Source organism: Ovis canadensis, chromosome 14 (genome assembly GCF_042477335.2).
Source record: "Ovis canadensis isolate MfBH-ARS-UI-01 breed Bighorn chromosome 14, ARS-UI_OviCan_v2, whole genome shotgun sequence".
NCBI classification, from domain to species: domain Eukaryota; kingdom Metazoa; phylum Chordata; class Mammalia; order Artiodactyla; family Bovidae; genus Ovis; species Ovis canadensis.
Genome location: NC_091258.1, coordinates 22,891,011 through 22,910,443, shown reverse-complemented (window position 1 = coordinate 22,910,443; position 19,433 = coordinate 22,891,011). Strand labels below are relative to the sequence as shown.

The window sequence follows — 19,433 nt, the reverse complement described above, 5'->3', positions numbered from 1 at the left end:
GGTGGGGGGGGACGGGGGGGCAGGTCACTAGCTTCTGAGACAACAGCGGGGTATGTGCCACACCAAAGCACGTGCAAAGCGGAAGCCTCATCAAATTGTTTACCACTTCCAGCTCTTTACAACTCAGCCACAGAGAGCCTCATCCGGAAGCTCATTCTACCCAAGTAAATCGTACCTGGTACAGAGCACACTGCCACAGGTTCTGTCCCCTGCTCCCATCTTTCAGTGGACTTAAATGACCTGCCAGACCCTATCTCTCTTTCCCATAAAATTAAATCTGTGAACTGGTTCTTCTCTCCTTCTTGGGATGACATAGATCAAATGATCTCTAATCCTAAATCCATAGGATCCCTTTGTTTAGAGCTGAAGACCCAGCACAAATATTCCTACACCCATTCTCACCTTCCCCACCCCCCTAATCAAATCAGATGTCCTTCCTGGCTCATCCTGTCATCACCCACACTGTTGTGGCCGTCCATCAACCCAGTAGATACTGATGTGCAAAGGCACGGAGGCAGCGAGATGCAGTGAGGCAGTGACGAGCAGCTCAGCAGGGCAGGGCAGAAGCAGTATCCAGAAGGAGAGCTGAAGAAGGAGACAGATGGCAGAGGGGGTGTGTCCCACTGGAACTCATCCTGAGGTCAACAGAGAAGTGCTGATGGTTCACATAAGGGAGCGGCCAGACCCAGTGGTGAGCCTCTGGTGGCAACACCAGAGGAGAGGAGGAGAGACAAGTGCCTCAAAGCCAAAGGGGAGAATCTCACCTGGTCAAGTAAAAGCGAAAATTAGAACTGAGAAAATAATGCTATGGATGGACCAAGGAGGAAATATGTCATAGATCAAACCAAGAGGAATTAGTGATCACTTCTCAAAGTGTGATTGGGGCTTCCCTGGTGGCTCAGAGGTTAAAGCATCTGCCTGGAATGCAGGAGACCCAGGTTTGATCCCTGGGTTGGGAAGATCCCCTGGAGAAGGAAATGGCAACCCACTCCAGTACTCTTACCTGGAGAATCCCATGGAGGGAGGAGCCTGGTAGGCTACAGTCCATGGGGTCGCAAAGAGTTGGACACGACTGAGCATAGAGATGAAGAAGCAGGCCACCCCAGACCGGGGGTGGGGCTGAGAGGTTCCAGGGCATCACAGAGGGAAGTCACAAGGAATCAGACAACACAAGGTCCCGATGCGCGTGAGATTAGGATCCTGATACCTGCAAGTGCCGATGGAGGCAGAAGTCATGGAAGAACATAACCGATCACCACTTGGACAAGGGACAAAGCCTGCTTACTTCTTCAAGATTTCACACACAAATTTCCTGAAGATCTCGCTTGGAAATGTTAGTGGAAACTGGGTTCCTGTCTTATCAATAATTCCCAAAGTTAATGCATCTGGAGAACGATTAACTTCTAGTCCCAATATTTAACTGAATAAAAGCCTATTCTAAAATCTTGATTGTAACAATAAGTGAAAACTAACTCAACTTTTAAGCAAAAAACTTACTAGTGAGATAAGAAACAAGAATTGGATTAGGTTTTCAACATGCTGAAAAATATGTGTAAATTATATTTCAGAGCTCAGGATCTAACCCTGGTTAAAGTCCTTCAGATGCAGAAACAATTCTGAATTTCTTTTTTTTTTTTGGCTGTGCTGGATTCTTCCCTGCTACTCGGGCTTTTTTCTCTAGTTGTGGCGAGCAGGGGCCACTCCCTAGTTGCGGTGCACAGGCTTCTCATTGCCGTGGCTTTTCTAGCTGTAGAGCATGGGCCCCAGGGCAGTCAGGCTTCAGTATCTGTGGCTTGTGGGCTCACTAGTTGTGGTTCCTGGGGGCTCTAGGGCGCAGGTTCAACAGTTGTGGCACACAGGCTTAGTTTCTCCATGGCACGTGGGATCCTCTCGGGCCAGGGATCAAACATATGCACTGGCAGGTGGATTCTTTACCACTGAGGCACCGTGGAAGCCCAGACTATTTTAATCTAATTTCAAATAAAGCAAGCTAATTATTTAGTTAACAGATGACCCCTTGATGAGTTTGTAAAGACCACAACTAAGAATCCCGAATCTAAATGGATTTCTTAGATTTTATAGCCTGAGGAGGCTAGCTCAGTTTTAGCACTCTTCCCTCTAGGTACCTCTGAGCACCATCTGAGAAGTTACTTAACAATTATCTGTCAGTGCTGAAAAGCAAAGTAAAAGATAAATCGTACATTTTTAAATTACTTTTTTTTTTTTTTTGCTATATTCGACTTCAATGAGACCAATGTCATCTTTCCACCAAAACTTCTTGAGGTCATTTCCTACAAAGCAGAAGTCTTCTAAGATGCTTTGCTGAAAGATGATGGGAGTGACCCCTAGTCAAGTAAGTCTGGACTAGTGGAATCCAGACGTAAAGAAATCAGCTTAACTGTGGTCAGCTTGCTTTGGATATGTATGTATGTATCCTTCTATCTATGGCACAGTGTGCAATAAAGAGCTGACCCAACAGAGACTGCTGTCCCTAGAAAGGCCTGCTTCCAAGGTCAGCCCTTGGTTGGCATCTGGGAACTTGGATTTTGGGAGAGTCTCTACTGTTCCCTAACTGATGATGGTGGTTAACTGCGTATGGTCTGTGTACACAGAAGTATCTGGTTTATGCTGAACATCCTTCTTTCTGGAAGTGCAGAGTTTTGCTTCTCGCCAGACAGGATGCCTGTGTGACCTTGGGCACTGAGTCTCTGATGGGCTTTCCTGTGGCCACTTCACGCGTGTCGTCACTAGTCATTGTGGGAGAGCTGAGCTGTCCTGTGTGACTCCATTAGGAAAGGAAGCTTGGAGCTTGGGCCTGGTTTCCTTCCCGCTCCCCACTGGGCACATTTCCCCCGTGCTAGTTTTGCTTGGAATCCTTTCACTGTGGTAAATCTCAGCCTTGGACTCACTACATGCTGAGTCTGTGAGTTCTTCTAGGGAATTACCAAAAGCAAGGGTGGTCCTGGGATGCCCGATGCATACAGCATTCGGCAACATTTTGCCAGACAGCATTCTGAGGAGGACATTTAGGAAACAATTGCTTAATAATATAGGTTAATTAAGAGAATATATGTAAACAACGGAACACAATTCTGGCAGATGAGATGGGCTCTGTAAACAGCAGTCCTTAATATTGCTACTCTAACATCCTTAATATAATTGTGAGAACACAGATGCCCTCTCTGCTGCACCCTTGAGTATTAGCCACATGCCCTACATACTGCCCCCCACACGGCGACTGCTCACTAGATGTTTGTTGAATGAATTATTGGGTCTCTATTTACAAAGTGCTGTGCCAACACAGAGAAGCCCATTTACAGCATGCTGTCTTAGCTCTTTTGGAGCTCACAAATCTAAAAAAAAAATCACTATTAGTAAAGACAGAGGTATAGACGAAGATACAGATAGAAAACTCAGCAATAAAAACTAATGGATACAGAAAAAAAGAGTGGTCAATACGCTTTTACAAAGTAGAAAGTTTGACACTTCCCTATGTTTTTAATTTCAGAAGATGACATGGGCAGACTAGATTCTCCATTTCCACAGATGTGAATCAGGTGGTGCCATGAAAGCTTTTTCTATAAAGCTGGTAAACCCACATGGGAGAAAGCTTTGTAGTTAATGAGAAACAGGCTTAACATGGTGATACTACACTTCCAAAAGTCTGTGTCTAAGCCAGTTGGATAAAATGTTTGTTTGCTAGTTTCCTTATTTCAAATGACTTTCTTGGAGGCCCAGATCTCATAAGAGAACTGAATGTAAGTTTGATGGCCTCATATTGACCTTCATGTCAACGACTGTGGTTCTCTTTCCTGTTGATCTGGAGGCAGCCTCAAAATCTTCATCAACAGAGGTCTCTGTTATGGTCCGAATTGTGTCTCTTTGATTACATGTTGATGTCTGAACTATTTGGAGACTTAGATAGGGACTTTAAAGGAAGTAGTTAAGGTGAAACGAAGTCATAAAGTGGTGGGCTCCAATCCAGTCCAGCTGGTCCTTATAAGGAAAGGGAGAGATATCCTAACTGCACAAAGAGAGAAAAGGCTGTCTGAACACACAGGGAAGACAACTCTCCGCAAGACAAGGAGAGAGGCCTCAGCAGGCAGACTCCAAGCTGCCAATTCTTCAACCTTGGGTTCTGGCCTCCAGAGCTCTGGCATTAAGTCCCCAGTCTGTGGTATTTTGTTACTGACAACTCAAGCTGACTAATCCCCAAGAAGGCAATCTCCTAACACAGGGACTTTCTTGGAGTTCTCCCAAGTGTCGCTGCTGTCCCTGGGGCAGAGACTTCTGCCTATTCCACGGGGATCCTCTGGTGCTGCCCTAAGTCCCTGAAACCACAGGGTCTAGTGACTGCAGTGATGGGCTTGCTCGGCCTGGGCCTCATCACCACCCTGTGAGCGCAGTCCATCCTGACTGGGCTGTTTACCTGCTCCAGGCACATCTGATTCAGAAAACCTTGGTTTGGATTTACACTGGTTGTAACTCAGAAAATTTTGGAAAAACTCCTTTAGCACTCGAAGGTGACCAACCTATTTTTCTAGTAGTATCTGCATATGGCATGAGATTATTCTGGCCCCCTGTTCTCTTCAGCCATCCCCACCTCAGTAGATGATAACCTGGCCTCCCTTTTGGCTCAGGACAAAAGTCTCCTAACCACAGTCAATACTTCTTTCTCTTGCATTCTACTTTTAATTCAGCAGTGAATTCTGTTGTCTCTCTCTTCAACACTTCTCATATCCAAACCCTTATCACCTCCTCCTGGGCCACCTTAATCCAAGCTCCACCCTCTTTCACTTGGCTTACTGCCTACTGCATAGGTCTGTTTCTTCTACAGCCTATTGCTGTGTCCCTGTCAGGATTCCTGGAGAAAGGTATGTTAGATTGCATCCTGCCTCTGCTCAAAACCTCCAGTGCTTCCCACCTTACCCAGAATCTAGAGTCCATGCATGATCTACCCCCTCCCATATCTTCCTCAAACATAAAAAGCTCACTTCCATCCCAGGGCCTTTGCACCTGCTATCATAACTATTTTTCCACAGGCCCTGTGGGAAAAAAATGGTGGCAGCCAGCAAGGGCACAGTTGCTAAAAAATCTTTGCATAAGCTTTCCCCTGAGCTGCTTCCTAGACTGTAGGACCCTGTATTTCTGCAACACTCTCCACCCCCAGCCTGGCAACTGCTAATCTGTGCAGCTCTCTTTTCTTGCAGGTGTCTGCACTGCTCACATCCTTCTCCTGCATCAGGTCTCTGCGGAAATGACTCCTCTTTACAAAGGCCAGCCAGGACCATCTCATGTGAATAGGAGATTGCTCATGCCCTGTGTCCCCATGCTCCTCACACTGTTTAATTTCATTCAGGAACATTTATCACCCCTTGTATCTCTGCTGTGGTAAGTTCCCTGAAAGCAGGGACTTGGGTCATTGCTTAGCGCCTTGAACAGGATCTGACAGGTGCACCCACTCCAGTGCTCTTGCCTGGAAAATCCCATGGGCGGAGGAGCCTGGCGGGCTGCAGGCCATGGGGTCGCTAAGAGTTGGACACGACTGAATGACTTCACTTTCACTTTTCACTTTCATGCATTGGAGAAGGAAATGGCAACCCATGTTCTTGCCTGGAGAATCCCAGGGACGGGGGAGCCTGGTGGGCTGCCATCTATGGGGTCGCACAGAGTCGGAAATGACTGCAGTGACTTAGCAGCAGCAGCAGCAGCTGAGTAATCACCTGCTGAATTAACGATTGTGTGAATGAGTGAATGTGTGTGGTAGGTGGAAAAGGCAAGCACACTTCAGAATAAGCAAATCAGTCACAGGAAGCAGGGAGACTGGAATGATGCCACACGGTTCTGTCTTCTTGACAGGTTGGGAACCCCAGAATCTTTGGGGAAGGATTATAGTTCCATGAGGCTGCTATGAGAGCCAGCATAAAGCCCCCAGCTTTATGAGTCATAAAATAAGACCACGCTGGGGTCATGGTACTGGAGAGAGGTCTGTGAACCTTAACATGGCAAGTGGATCTTTTGTAGGTTAAAAAATAGTAATTGCCTTTGGTATACAGTCTGTGTTTAGAAAGAGCTCTCCTCTCTCTTCTCGAGCATCCGTGGCAGAGCATCCGGGTGGTGAAGCACTAACTTCATTTCCTCTTCACATTCATCTTTTTTATTTCCAACTGGAGGAGCTAACCCTGCTGCTCTCCCTCTGCGGTGATAACTTATACCTGAGCTACCGCTGATCTCTCCTGTTAATGAAACTTCACTCTATTTCTCTTAAGAAAGACATGGGCAGGGCTGTTAAAGAGCCAGTGTGACAAGACTGTTACTATATTTAGAGTGGGAAGTGAAGCCTTAGACCCTAAAGCAGCACTGATTCTTTAGCTCCTTAAGCTTTCCTGAGAATTCAAACAAGATGAGAACAAGAGCACATGTAGGGCATTTTGCAGTGAGATCTGAATGTAATTCACTCCAAGCCTACTCCAAGCTCTGAGGTGTGGACAGCGGGATGCAGGTGCTCTTTACCACTAAAGTTGGAATGAAAGGAGACTGCCTCTATGCCAGACCTTGCTTTCTAGGACTTAGAGGCAATTTATACACAATGACGAAAAAGCATTCAAAAGGGGATGTTCAAGGTCTTAAACATGAACCAAGACTGGCTGAATCAATAGGGTCAACAGTTTGCCTGAAAAGTTTGACTTAACCAGAATCTTCCGGGGGCTGAGATGACAGAGACTGGGGTCTCTCTTGCTAGTCCAGCCTGGAACCTGGCTAGAGCCAGCCTGCCAAGGAATAAAGACCACTGCGGACACAGACACCCACTCACACATTCACGCGTTTTCCCTAGGACTTCAGTCCCTCCCATAGATCTGCTGTCAACAAAAAACAGAGCAGCTCATGCTTAATGGAGCAGCTTATAGGGAAAAGAAAGATGCTTCCCTCAGTCCCCATCTCATCCTCCAGTGTAGATGAACTTGGGAACCAGGCCTCCAAGGGTTGAGGAAGCACAGGGCAAAAACAAGCCAATGGACTTTGATTTTAGAACCCGTGGCCCTAAATTCCCACTTCTCTGTCTTCTGGCTATATAACACTGACAATAGTCATTTCACCTCTCTAAATCTCATTTATTCAAAGGATTGCTGTGTAAAGCAGTGTCAAACCAGTCAAACCCAAATCAAACCAATGTCCAAAGGCACAATATCAAAAGTAAACCAGTATCAAAAGGCACAAATAATGTTTACTAAAGCACGTATTAGATGCCCAGTTCTGTGCACTTAATGGGCAATATCTCATTTCATCTCAACAACACTTCTTGCAAGTAGGTCCTCCCATCTCTATCTTTTTATTGATGAGGAAACCAAAGCTTACAGATTAAACAACTTGCCCCAAAGTATATAGCTGCTGCTGCTGCTGCTGCTGCTAAGTTGCTTCAGTCGTGTCCGACTCCGTGCGACCCCATAGACAGCAGCCCACCAAGCTCTGCCATCCCTGGGATTCTCCAGGCAAGAACACTGGAGTGGGTTGCCATTTCCTTCTCCAATGCATGAAAGTGAAAAGTGAAAGTGAAGTCACTCAGTTATGTCTGACTCTTCGCGACTCCATGGACTGCAGTCTACCAGGCTCCTCCCTCCATGGGACTTTCCAGGCAAGAGCACTGGAGTGGGGGCCATCACCTTCTCTGAAAGTATATAGCTAGTGAGAGGCAAAACTAATATTCAAACACAGGTCTGTGTGACACTAAAGATAACATTTCACTCATATTTCTTCCTGTGCCTGCACTTTCCAATACCATAATCATCAGCCAAGCGGCTATTTAAATTAAAACTCATTTAAAAAGAAGTAAAAAAAAATTCAGTTTCATAGCTGCACTGGCCATATTTCCAGCATTCAATAGCCACTGTATCAGACTACCATCTCTGTGGCTCCAGTACTGGGAAGCATACTAGAGGTCACTTCCATTGCTACAGAAAGTTCTAATGGACCTCACTGGTGTAGTGCTTCTCCAATATATAAGACGCTTAGCTTTCAGTAGGCAGTAATGAATGTGACGGTTGACCATGTTCAAACAGAAACGGGATGGCTCCACTAGGCTATGGTCACAGAGGCTGATTCAGGTTGTGAAGAAGCTGAAGATTATGCAGTTGGTGGGGGCAGGGAGTATCCTCTAAGCAGAAGAGCACGCAGTCACAAAACAACATTGGGAACAGGGATCCAGAAGGGGCCAGGCTAGGGGAAGGGCCCTGAAGGTCCAGCTTAGTTTCACGGTCACTTACTTCCACCTTGGAAGCAAAGCTAAGTGTGGGTCACCAGGCTCCAGTGATTGAAACATCACCCCGGTGTGGATCAGCTCTCTGCTGATCTGGGCAGAAGCTGCCTTCTTTCTCTCAGTGGCCACTCCTTTGTACTCATCATCTATTTCCTGGGGCTGTAATTTCTGCACATTGTTGTCAGATGTTGACAAGGTGCCCATGCTGCCTTGGAGAGTGTGCAGGACATACCTACCCCTTTGATTTTCTCCATTTTCTTCTGCTCTGCCCTCTCCCTCCTGGTATTTACACCTGGGTTTTCCTGTCCTCTCACTTTTACAGGTTTTCCTGTCCCCCTATTGTTTCTCATTATTAAAAGATTCAGGTCACATTCACATAATATGTAAGCAATCGTTTTAAAGTGATCAATTCAATGGCGTTCAGTGCATCCACAGTGTTGTGCATCCACAGTGTTGCGCATCCGCCATTACTGTCTAGTTTCAAAACGTTTTCATCATCCCCAAAGGAAACCCCGGTACCCATGAGCTGTGCCCAGTCATTTGCTTTCTGTGTCTACGACTTACCTATTCTAGAAATTTCCTGTCAAAGCAGCCATGCAAAAATGTAAACTTTTGCGTCTGGTTTCTTTCACTCAGCATCTCGTTTCTGGGGTTCACGCACATTATACCATGTATCAGTACTGCAGTCCACTTCTACGGCTCAGTAATATCCCATAGAGGGGATGACCAACATGTGTTTGTCCCTCCATCAGTTCACAGACTCCCTTACCTCTTGATTAGCTAAAACAACAGGAAGGGGGAGGAGCCTGGTTTCCACGGCATTACTGAAGAATGTTGATGCCAGGCTGTCTACAGAACGGTTTTTCCAGGACAGCAGAACACACAGCATCTCAGGAAGGCGTGTTGCCTCTATCAGGCGTTTCCCACCTTGACCATTTCTTTCAGTCCTCATTACTCACATTTTTTCCGCTCTAAACATTAACCAGAATGGGATTTCTATAATGGTTAATATTTCTTCTAGGAGATTATTGTTGCAAGATTTAGTTTTTAAAGGTGTGGAATATGCTGGCTTAAACAGGTTCTCATCTCTGGGCCTTCAAAATGTCTGTGCTGTGTCAAAGGCGCACTGTGAATTTCAAAGAAGCAATTATAGTTTTTCAGTGCTTCCCAACTGTTCCTCAGGGAGCACAGAACTCCCTTTTGTGAGTGTCTGTGTATGTATATGTATGTGGGGCCATCTCTCAGTTCTTCAGTTTTTCACAAACAGTTTGAAAAAGCTATTCTCTATTAATATCCAAATCCTTCTCAGGTCTATGCAATGGCAATGGGAGGTTGTCCACATAATTTAGAGACTGGAGTGCTTCTGCCAATCTTAAAATAGGAAATCACAAGTTAAACATCTTAAACACATTTAAATGCAAATTATTTCTGAATTAATCATATAGGCTATATAAAGTGTCATGAGTTTGAACTGCAGTCAAATGGTAACAACTCATAACTTATAAGACAATTTTCATTTGAAAATATCTTAATCCTTTAGCACTTCATAGCATACGAGTTTGAGGATCTCAAAGGCAGAGAGTCATAAAAAATAAAGGTATCTTTAAGAAATGCACATTCCAGCATATATCCTCAGTGTATGTATTAGCAGTTAAAATATAATGTTTAAAAGTGCCATATAGCTGGAAATTGTGTTTCAGAATAATATCTACATAATTTTCAATAAAAATAAACTTGCAGTAAATTATCTAGATCTTAAGGTACCAAAGACAAATGGCCTTTGCTGGAATTAGTTTTCCCTCAGGAGTAAGGAAATGGAATTTTTCTTCCGAAATGAGAAAAAAAATTAAAACCCCACGCAGAACGAAAAATGAGCCTTGGGTGAGTTCTTCTAAAACCCTGTTACGGCACGCTTCTCAGAATTAAGCGGGGTCTCTGGATGGGTGGAGCCCTAGCCTGCCAACATTCCAGCTAGAAGGACATCTGGTTGGTGGGGCAGGACTTTTAGATAGAAGGTTTACCATGCTGCAGCACAAGCGTTACCACTTTCAAAGCTCACAGCAACCCTACAGGGTCAGTTTGATTATTCTCATTTTACACCAGAGTTTGTCAGCAGTGATACTCAGAGCAGCTGGGGCTTGACCATCCCTTGCAGTGGGTGCTGCCCCGTGCATTGAAGGGTGTTTAGTAGCATCCCTAGTTTCTATCTACGAGGTGTCAGCAGCACCTTCCCTCCGAGTTGTTAGGCAAAAATGTCTCCCAACATGGCCAACTGTCCCTGGGGGCACCATGATTCCTGATTGAAAACCACTGGTTTACAGCAAGAAAGCCCCATGCTGTGTGGAAGAGCCAGTGGGGGGCACCTGGACTCTGGATAGAAAAGACACGGATTCGTCATCTGACTCTCTCGCCTACCAGCTGTGTTACTTGCTTCCTGATACTTCCTCAAGATTTAGCTTCTCCAAATGAAAACAGTCTCTTCCTTCAAGGTTCCTGAGAGAGCTACACATGTGCTTCTTCATTCTCAAATCCTTAGCATGCTAGGGGAGAAGAGATCATCCAAAGAAAAGGACTTCATCTGAGCTGAGGATAATCAGTTCAGTTCAGTTCAGTTGCTCAGTCATGTCTGACTCTTTGCGACCCCATGAATCCCAGCACGCCAGGCCTCCCTGTCCATCACCAACTCTTGGAGCTTACTCAAACTCATGTCCATCGAGTTGGTGATGCCATCCAACAATCGCATCTTCTGTCATCCCCTTCTCCTCTTGCCTTCAATCTTTCTCAGCATCAGGGTCTTTTTCAATGAGTTGACTCTTCGCATCAGGTGGCCAAAGTATTGGAGTTTCAGCTTCAGCATCAGTCCTTCCAATGAACACTCAGGACTGATTTCCTTTAGGATGTACTGGTTGGATCTCCTTGCAGTCCAAGGGACTCCCAAGAGTCTTCTTCAACACCACGGTTCAAAAGCATCGATTCTTCAGGGCTCAGCTTTCTTTATAGTCCAACTCTCACATCCATACATGACTACTGGAAAAGCCATAGCTTTGATTAGATGGACCTTTGTTTGCAAAGTAATGTTTCTGCTTTTTAATATGCTGTCTAGGTTGGTCATAACCTTTCTTCCAAAGAGCAAGCGTCTTTTAATTTCATGGCTGCAGTCACCATCTGCAATGATTTTGGAGCCAAAAATATAAAGTCTGTCACTATTTCCCCATCTATTTCCCATGAAGTGATGGGACCAGATGCCGTGATCTTAGTTTTCTGAATGTTGAGTTTTAAGCCAACTGTTTTAACTCTCCTCTTTTACTTTCATCAAGAGGCTCTTCAGTTCCTCTTCACTTTCTGCTGTAAGGGTGGTGTCATCTGCATATCTGAGGTTATTGACATTTCTCCTAGAAATCTCGAATCCAGCTTGTGCTTCATCCAGCCCAGCGTTTCTCATGATGTACTCTGCATAGAAGTTAAATAAGCAGGGTGACAATATACAGCCTTGATGTACTCCTTTCCCTATTTGGAACCAGTCTGTTGTTCCATGTCCAGTTCTAACTGTTACTTCCTGATGTGTATACAGGTTTCTCAAGAGGCAGGTCAGGTGCTCTGGTATTCCCATCTCTTTCAGAATTTTCCAGAGTTTGTTGTGATCCACACAATCAAAGGCTTTGGCATAGTCAATAAAGCAGAAAGAGATGTTTTTCTGGAACTCTCTTGCTTTTTCAATGATCCAGCAGATGTTGGCAATTTGATCTCTGGTTTCTCTGCCTTTTCTAAAACCAGCTTGAACATCTGGAAGTTCACGATTTGCGTATTGCTGAAGCCAGGCTTGGAGAATTTTGAACATTACTTTACTAGCATGTGAGATGAGTGTTATTGTGCGGTAGTCTGAGCATTGTTTGGCATTGCCTTTCTTTGGGATTGGAATGAAAACTGACCTTTTCCAGTCCTGTGGCCACTGCTGAGTTTTCCAAATTTGCTGGCATATTGAGTGCAGCACTTTCACAGCCTCATCTTTTAGGATTCTTTTAGGAGATCAAGCCTGACTGTTGCTATTTTTTGTGAGTTGCACAGGGGCAGGAACCTGGACTGTGAGCTGAGTGGGTCCCGCACTAGCGTGCTCACCTGTGAGGCAAAAACTAGCTTAGAGTTGGGACCAGGTGTGCTGGGACCTGCCTCCTTAGGCTGAGGCATCCACACTCCACCCGGTGCCCCTGCTTTGCCCATGGATGAAAGGCATCAGAGCAGCACCTCGAGCTCAGTGATAGATTCAAGGTAGCTCCGAGCCCGAGACTGCTCCAAATACAAACAAGAAGCAAGTGTCTAACCATTGCTTGATTCTCACTTATTCTGAAGAAAATGATCATCATAAAACACCAAGATGACACTTCAAGAAGAGAAACGAGCAAAGTGAGAAATAGGCTCGGACACTGATGCTCTGGTAGGAAAACATATCAGAGAAATGACAGGCTGCTTCCGATGGTAAGAAAGGGAATCACATGGGTGATTCCCTCACAAGGGTTGACTGAGTTACCGCTCCCTCTAGTTGTCACACTATTTACAGCCAACCAAAGAGGGGTTGGTTCACACTGCTGGCTACACCCTCTCTCCCCAGGTTCTAGAGGGACTGTGCATGCTAAGTCACTTCAGTTGTGTCTGACTCTTGGACTGTAGCTCACCAGGCTCCTCTGTCCATGGGATTCTCCAGGCAAGAATACTGGAGGTGGGTTGCCATGCTCTCCTCCAGGGGATCTTCCCAACCCAGGGATCAAACCCACGTCTCCTGTGCTGCAGGCATATTCTTTACCCACTGGGACACCTGAGAAGCCCCAGAGTGACTGTAGTTGGGGCCAAGGTAAGACCATCTATCACTTACCAGCTGTTCCACTGGCTCAATCACTAACCTGCTCTGTGCCTCTACTGTCAATCAGCTGAATTTAAAATAAGGTCTTCCTGGATCATCCAGATAGATTCAGTGTTGTCACAGGGTCCTTACAAGCTGGAAGAGGGGTGGGAAAGAGAGAATGGTATGTGCAGGACTCAATTCACCCTTGTCAGCTGTGAGGATGGAGGAAGAGGCCACAGGCTAAGCAAGGCCATGATCTCTCAAAGCTGAAAAAGGCAAAGAAAGTGATTCTCCCTCTAGCCTCCAGAAGGAGCCAGCCTTTCCTGCTGACACCTTGATTTTTAGCCCAGGGAGTCTCCCATTTGACCTTGAGAACTATAGTAACAGATCTGTGTTGTTTTAAGCCACCGAACTTGTGATCATATGTTATGGCAGAAACAGGAACCCAAGGAAGGTTATGTAATGCACTGAGTCAATGCCAGGGTTAATGAGGGCAGAGCAAATCCCAGAAAGTAATATTCTTATCATTATCACGGTGGTGGTGGTGATTCTATTAGAGAGAGTAGGGGTTGGCCTCAGGTGTAGCCCAAGCGCAGGACAGCTTGGGCCTGCCTCCAGCTCCCCAAGTGCTGCAACGCTCTGACAGGAAACTTGCTAGGAAAGGGAAGCAAGGATATGCTCTATTCTGTATGGAACATCTGTGCAAAGCCTTTTCCAACCATTACTGAATTTACTCAAGAAGCAGAGTACAGAAATGTTCAGGCAGCCCCTGGCCTTGATCTGATAGTGGGGATCACTGCATCTCCATGAAAATGCCTCTGGGGAGCCCATCCCAGTGGAGTTCACCTCTGGCCCTGGCAGCATCCCCACAGGGTCAACCTCTGGTTGGAAATCTTCTGAAAAGGGAAACGTATAAGCTCCCTTTGGGGACTGACTGTATTTCATCTTCTAGGGATGTCAAAGGACTATGGAGCTAACTATTCCAAGGACCATGAGGGCTCTTCTTGTTCAGGGGTCAGCAAATCTTTAATGGTGACCAGCAGAAACTCAATACATCTGGTAATCGCCAGAGCTTCACACAACAGAAAGTAAGAAACACTAAACAGGAACTAAGGTGACCTGGGGTCATGATTACGTTCTGCATCAAAAGCTCAAAAGGAATAGAAAATGCACTACCACTTGTAAAATGCCAGTTCCCTGGGTTTCTGAGCCTTTAGGACCAGCTGATGAAGACCTTAGCCTTGGGTCTGCTACCTTTGCCTGAGGGCCCCCCCAGGTGTTAGCCACCAACTCAATGTGTACCCCAAGCCAGGAGGGTATGATCAACTTTGAAAGAGCACGGGGTTCTCCTCCCGACTTCTTATATGCAAACATCCTCAATCTAGCATATGGTCTAAGCCATCATTTAATGAGGATGCCTTCTCACCTGTCTTGCACTTTACCCTACTTCTGGACCAAGGGTCGGTTTGGCCCCAGATGCAGGCAGGGAATGAGCGCCTACAAGGGACAGACCACAATCAAGTCCCTTTACCAAGCATATCATCTTTCCAACATGGAACCAAAAAGACAGACTTTGCTTAAAGGAGCCCATTATGCAAATATCTATACCTTCAGAAGAAAAAAAAGTAATATGGAAATGACCTTTGGGCACCTAATGCCTTACTGCAAAAACAAGATAAGCCTTTTTCATAATAAAGATCTTAAAACAGATGCCAATCAAACAAATCAACAGCTAACAGCTCCAGCCAACTATGTTTAATAAATAATTTTGATATATCCTGCTGATAAACTCACAAAGAAGACAGAACTAAAAGCATGGAATTTTAAAAGGGAATGTTCTCTTAGCCTGGAGATTGAGCCAAACTAAATGGGAAGGACCAGGCAAACACATAAAGCACTCTCCACCCTCCTTGTGCAGATTTAGAATAACGGGAGATTTCTGTCTTCCTCTGTCCAGAAGGCAGAGTTTATCTTTTATCTCTCTCCCCCAGTGCCTGCTAGATAGTGGGTTCTCCACAAATGAATGCCTTTTAAAATTAATTTCTACTTCATGGCAATTTGATTTTCTTGAATAAATATTATCTTCCTGGAATGCAAATTGGGTGTAACTCCCTTGCTTAAAGTCCTCCTAGGTGTCCTTAGAATAAAATCTAAGCTCCTAATCTGCAAGGCCTAGTGGGATTGGGTCTCACAATTCTTGCCACTTTTTTCACCCAAAGGTATATTGATATCTTTACTAAGAGTGTGGATTCAAAACCCAGTGGGGTGGGAGGGGGATGCCGTTAATCTGGAATGTGTCGCTCTGACTTCAGAGAACCAGAGACAGGACTCCTTGCCTCTCATTGTCCTTTTGCTGGCAAATAGAGCAGTCTGTGCAAAATCCAGATTTGCTTCTGTCACTCTTCAGCCTGAAATCCTGTAACATCTACCTGTCACCGAGGGCTATTCCATCTAAGCTCATTCCTTGGCTTGGTCCTCCCCTCCTTGCTGCTGCTGCTGTTGCTGCTGCTAAGTCGCATCAGTCATGTCCAACTCTGTGTGACCCCATAGACAGCAGCCCACCAGGTCTCCCCGTCCCTGGGATTCTCCAGGCAAGAACACTGGAGTGGGTTGCCATTTCCTTCTCCAATGCATGAAAGTGAAGTCGCTCAGTCGTGTCCGACTCTTAGCAACCCCATGGACTGCGGCCCACCAGGCTCCTCCGTCCATGGGATTTTCCAGGCAAGAGTACTGGAGTGGGGTGCCACTGCCTTCTCCTCACTCCGTGCTAGTCAAGTTCATTGCCTGTTTCCCCCAGGAGTCTCACTCTCCCTCGTATCCAGAGCTGTCTCAAGCTCTTTTGTGCCCCTTCCTGAAACAATCTCCTGCCCTGCCCTCCTCCTGTCACCTGGCTGACTCCTCCTCATTCGTCAGCACTTGCTTCAATCACAATACCATAGAAGGTTGTTCCTGGCCCTGCCCTTGTCCCATGGTGGTGTAGATGTCTTATTATTAATCATCCCCAGCTAAACCAAGAACTTCTCAAGGACAGGGACGTATCCCACCCTGTTGTGACCTATTCAAAACTGGCAAACATCTGAGTGAACAAACCAGGCCCTCTAAGAGGCCAGCTCCGTGCTGGCACCTCCAGAGCTCTGTGCTGGCACCTCCAGAGCTCCGTGCTGGCACCTCCAGAGCTCCGTGCTGGCACCTCCAGAGCATGACATGTAGGGTCTGTCCTGTGCCTTGTAGGATGCTGAGCAATATCTCTCCCCTTGACCCACTAGATGCCAGTAGCACCAAGTTGGGATGACCAAAAATGGTCCAGGCATTGCAAGAAGTCCCCTGGATGGCACAGTCATCTGGATGAGAGCTCCTGATGCCAAGGACACTGAGAGGGAAGGATAGCATTTCTGCCTTCAGACCTTCCATCAGGTTTTCCCCAAATGTCAACTCTGGGTGAGGCCTGCTTGGGTCATGTGGCTGCTTCCATCACTCTCTGCATCTTTAATCTGCTCCATTTTTATTCCCAGCATGTATAATCACCTGCTGTGTTCCATACACACTAATGTCTATGTATTGACAGAGTTCTGTGAAACAGAAACTTGGTGGTAATTTGCTGCTCTTTCCCCAGGACATGAGACAATGACTGGCGTGAGTTAAGCATGGATGTCTGCCGATTAAATCAATATTGCATTTGGTCTGAATCATGCTTGCTGGGGCTGCGGGATGCGAGCTGGCCTTGGTGTGTGCACATCCTTTTGGCAGTCCAGGTTGCCTGTCCATAAATGCTGTCCATTTTCCTGCACTGCTCTTGCTGGGAGAGAAAGCACAGCTTGCGGAAGATTAGCCTTCTTCATGTTCTCCTTTCCACCTTGGGATTTTGCTCAGAGATTCACTCCATTTCAAATCTCTAATTGCTGCAGTCTATTTCAATTAGACTTTAAGCCGGGGGCCTGGCCAGAATGGAGGTGGACAACCTAGAGGGTGGCAGCTCCCCGGCCCCACTGAGGACATGGGTCGCCTGTCCACTTATTCCCTGTCACGGGATTCGGGGTCCTCACCTCCTTAAGAGGGATTGAGCCCCATTACAACAGCACTCCAGGGATTTCCCGGGAAAACCAAAGCTGACTTTGTAAGTGCCTTCTGGTCAGTGTTAGCTTCTTCTTCCCTCATCTGGGTGACCACGGGAGCCTCATCATGGTGATCCACCCCCCAATCACCAGCCCTTCCATGCCAAGCTGCTGTGGGAGTCTCTGGGCAGGGGATGGCTTGCTTTATTTATTTTTTAATTGATTTAATTGGAGACTAATTACTTTACAATATTATAGTCAGACACGACTGAGCGGCTTCACTTTCACTTTTCACTTTCATGCATTGGAGAAGGAAATGGCAACCCACTCCAGTGTTCTTGCCAGGAGAATCCCACGGATGGCGAAGCCTGGTGGGCTGCCGTCTATGGGGTCACACAGAGTCGGACACGACTGAAAAGACTTAGCAGCAGCAGTGGTTTTGCCATACATTGACATGAATCAGCCATGGGTGTACATCTGTTCCCCATCCTGAACCCCCTCCCACCTCCCTCCCCACCCCATCAGTTCGGGGCTGGTGCACTGGGATGACCCTGAGGGGTGGCTTGCTTTAGAATCATGTCATCCTTTGTCAGTTGGCCTCACAGCTGTAGTGCTTGAACCTGGAATCTTACCCAGTTTTTTGTCATTGATTTAATTAGCTTCTGGCCTTCACCTTCAATTTTGCACAGTATCTCATAAAAAAATAATTTCCATCATTTTCAGCCCTTTAACCCCAAAGTGTCAAGCCCACTTTAAGGAGCCAGAAGAGGAGGCCGGCCTGTTTTCATCATCTCCTTTGCTCCTTCCTCCTCTTAGCCCCTGCCCATGACAAACACCTCCTACCTTCTCCCCCATCACCCTGCTCACTTTTACAAAACGGGGGAAAACACCCAGTATGCTTATTGATGTTGAAAATAGATGAAGATTGGGTAGTAGAAGCTAGAATGGGTGTCTTATCTGTGTTTGCAATATCTAGTCCCAGGGGTTGAGGGCAGCCACAATGCCTGCTTTGGAGGGATAACAGCAGCAGCACTTTTTTTTTTTTCTTTTAGTACTGAGCATCAAAACCATTGGTTAATTATTGAGCTTGCTCTTGTAAATTTAGCAGGTTAGATAAAATGGGTCTAAAAGATCTTACAGTCCTGATATTTTGTGGTTCTTCAGCATCTTGTGGGGGGGGAAGCCCCCAACTCATTTGAAAAACAGCTATAAGGAAATAGATGTGGTTGTAGCTAGATAACTAAGACAAACACATAAACAAGAAAGAGAAAAGAAAAGTTGATCCTCAGACATTTATTCATCCAATAAACATTTGGTGGGTCCATGCTGTGTGGGCCAGGTGCCGGGGGATGAGAAAGTTGAGGAAGGAATGTGGGGTTCTCTCTCTTGTCAAGACTGAAGCTGAACTTCTTCTGAGGAGTTTGTGCTAATGAAGTTTAGAAAATACGTTTCCGTAGCCTCGAGTGAGGAAGCGGCTTTGCTTAGTGGACCAAATAAGTAATCAGTCAGGAGCGACTCGGTGGTCTAATCTACATACGTGGCTGCTGTGGGATGTCGGGTAACCTCTTCATGCCTCAGTTTCATCAGGTGCGCCTGGCAGATAAGGCCAGGTCGCAAAATGAGGTGCTTGGAAACGTGAAGAACCAATTGGAAAAGAGTCGAACGGAGATGCTCGGAGGTACTGGCATGGGGAGACGCTGAAAGCAAATCCTGAATTATTTTTTTCTAAAGGGAGTCGGAAGACAATCCGTTTATTTATTTATCAAATTGTGTTTCTCTACATTTTAATTTTTTAAGTACTTGTGTCAAAAGAGACGTAAGAAAGGCATTCATTTCAGATATTCATTCAGTGAAGCAGTTGGTTGAGGGAGATCAGCTTTTTGAATCTCGCCTACTGTGTCATTAACCCCAACCCTAGTGATGAATAAACTGGGATGTCAATGAGTTGTTTCAACTCCATGGTTCTCAAACTTGGCTTCACAGAGGAAACACCTGGAGAGTTTGATAAACAGGCTGATGTTTGGTCCCACTCCAACGCATTCTAATTGGTTTGTAGTGCAGCTTGGGCAGCTGCTGCTGCTGCTGCTAAGTCGCTTCAGTTGTGTCCGACTCTGTGCAACCCCATAGACGGCAGCCCACCAGGCTCCTCCGTCCCTAGGGTATTTTAAAAGCTCTCCAGGTGATTTTTTTTTTTTTTAAGTGGAGCAAAGTCTGAGAACCACAAAAAACTTACTCAAGATTACAGATCTAGTGTGGCAGAAAAGCTAGTTCTGCTGAGCCCAGGGCCAGC

General features: G+C 46.0%; 1 protein-coding gene and 1 non-coding gene across 2 annotated transcripts in view; one reads left to right on the top strand and one right to left on the bottom strand.

Moving 5' to 3' along the window:
* The window catches only part of CDH13 (cadherin 13), a 1,027,771-nt gene that overhangs the window by 440,965 nt on the left and 567,373 nt on the right, over positions 1 to 19,433 (bottom strand). The gene's annotated exons all lie outside the window — the stretch shown is intronic.
* TRNAS-GGA (transfer RNA serine (anticodon GGA)) lies at positions 888 to 959 on the top strand. The gene has a single exon. It is a non-coding gene; the product is annotated as a tRNA-Ser (tRNA).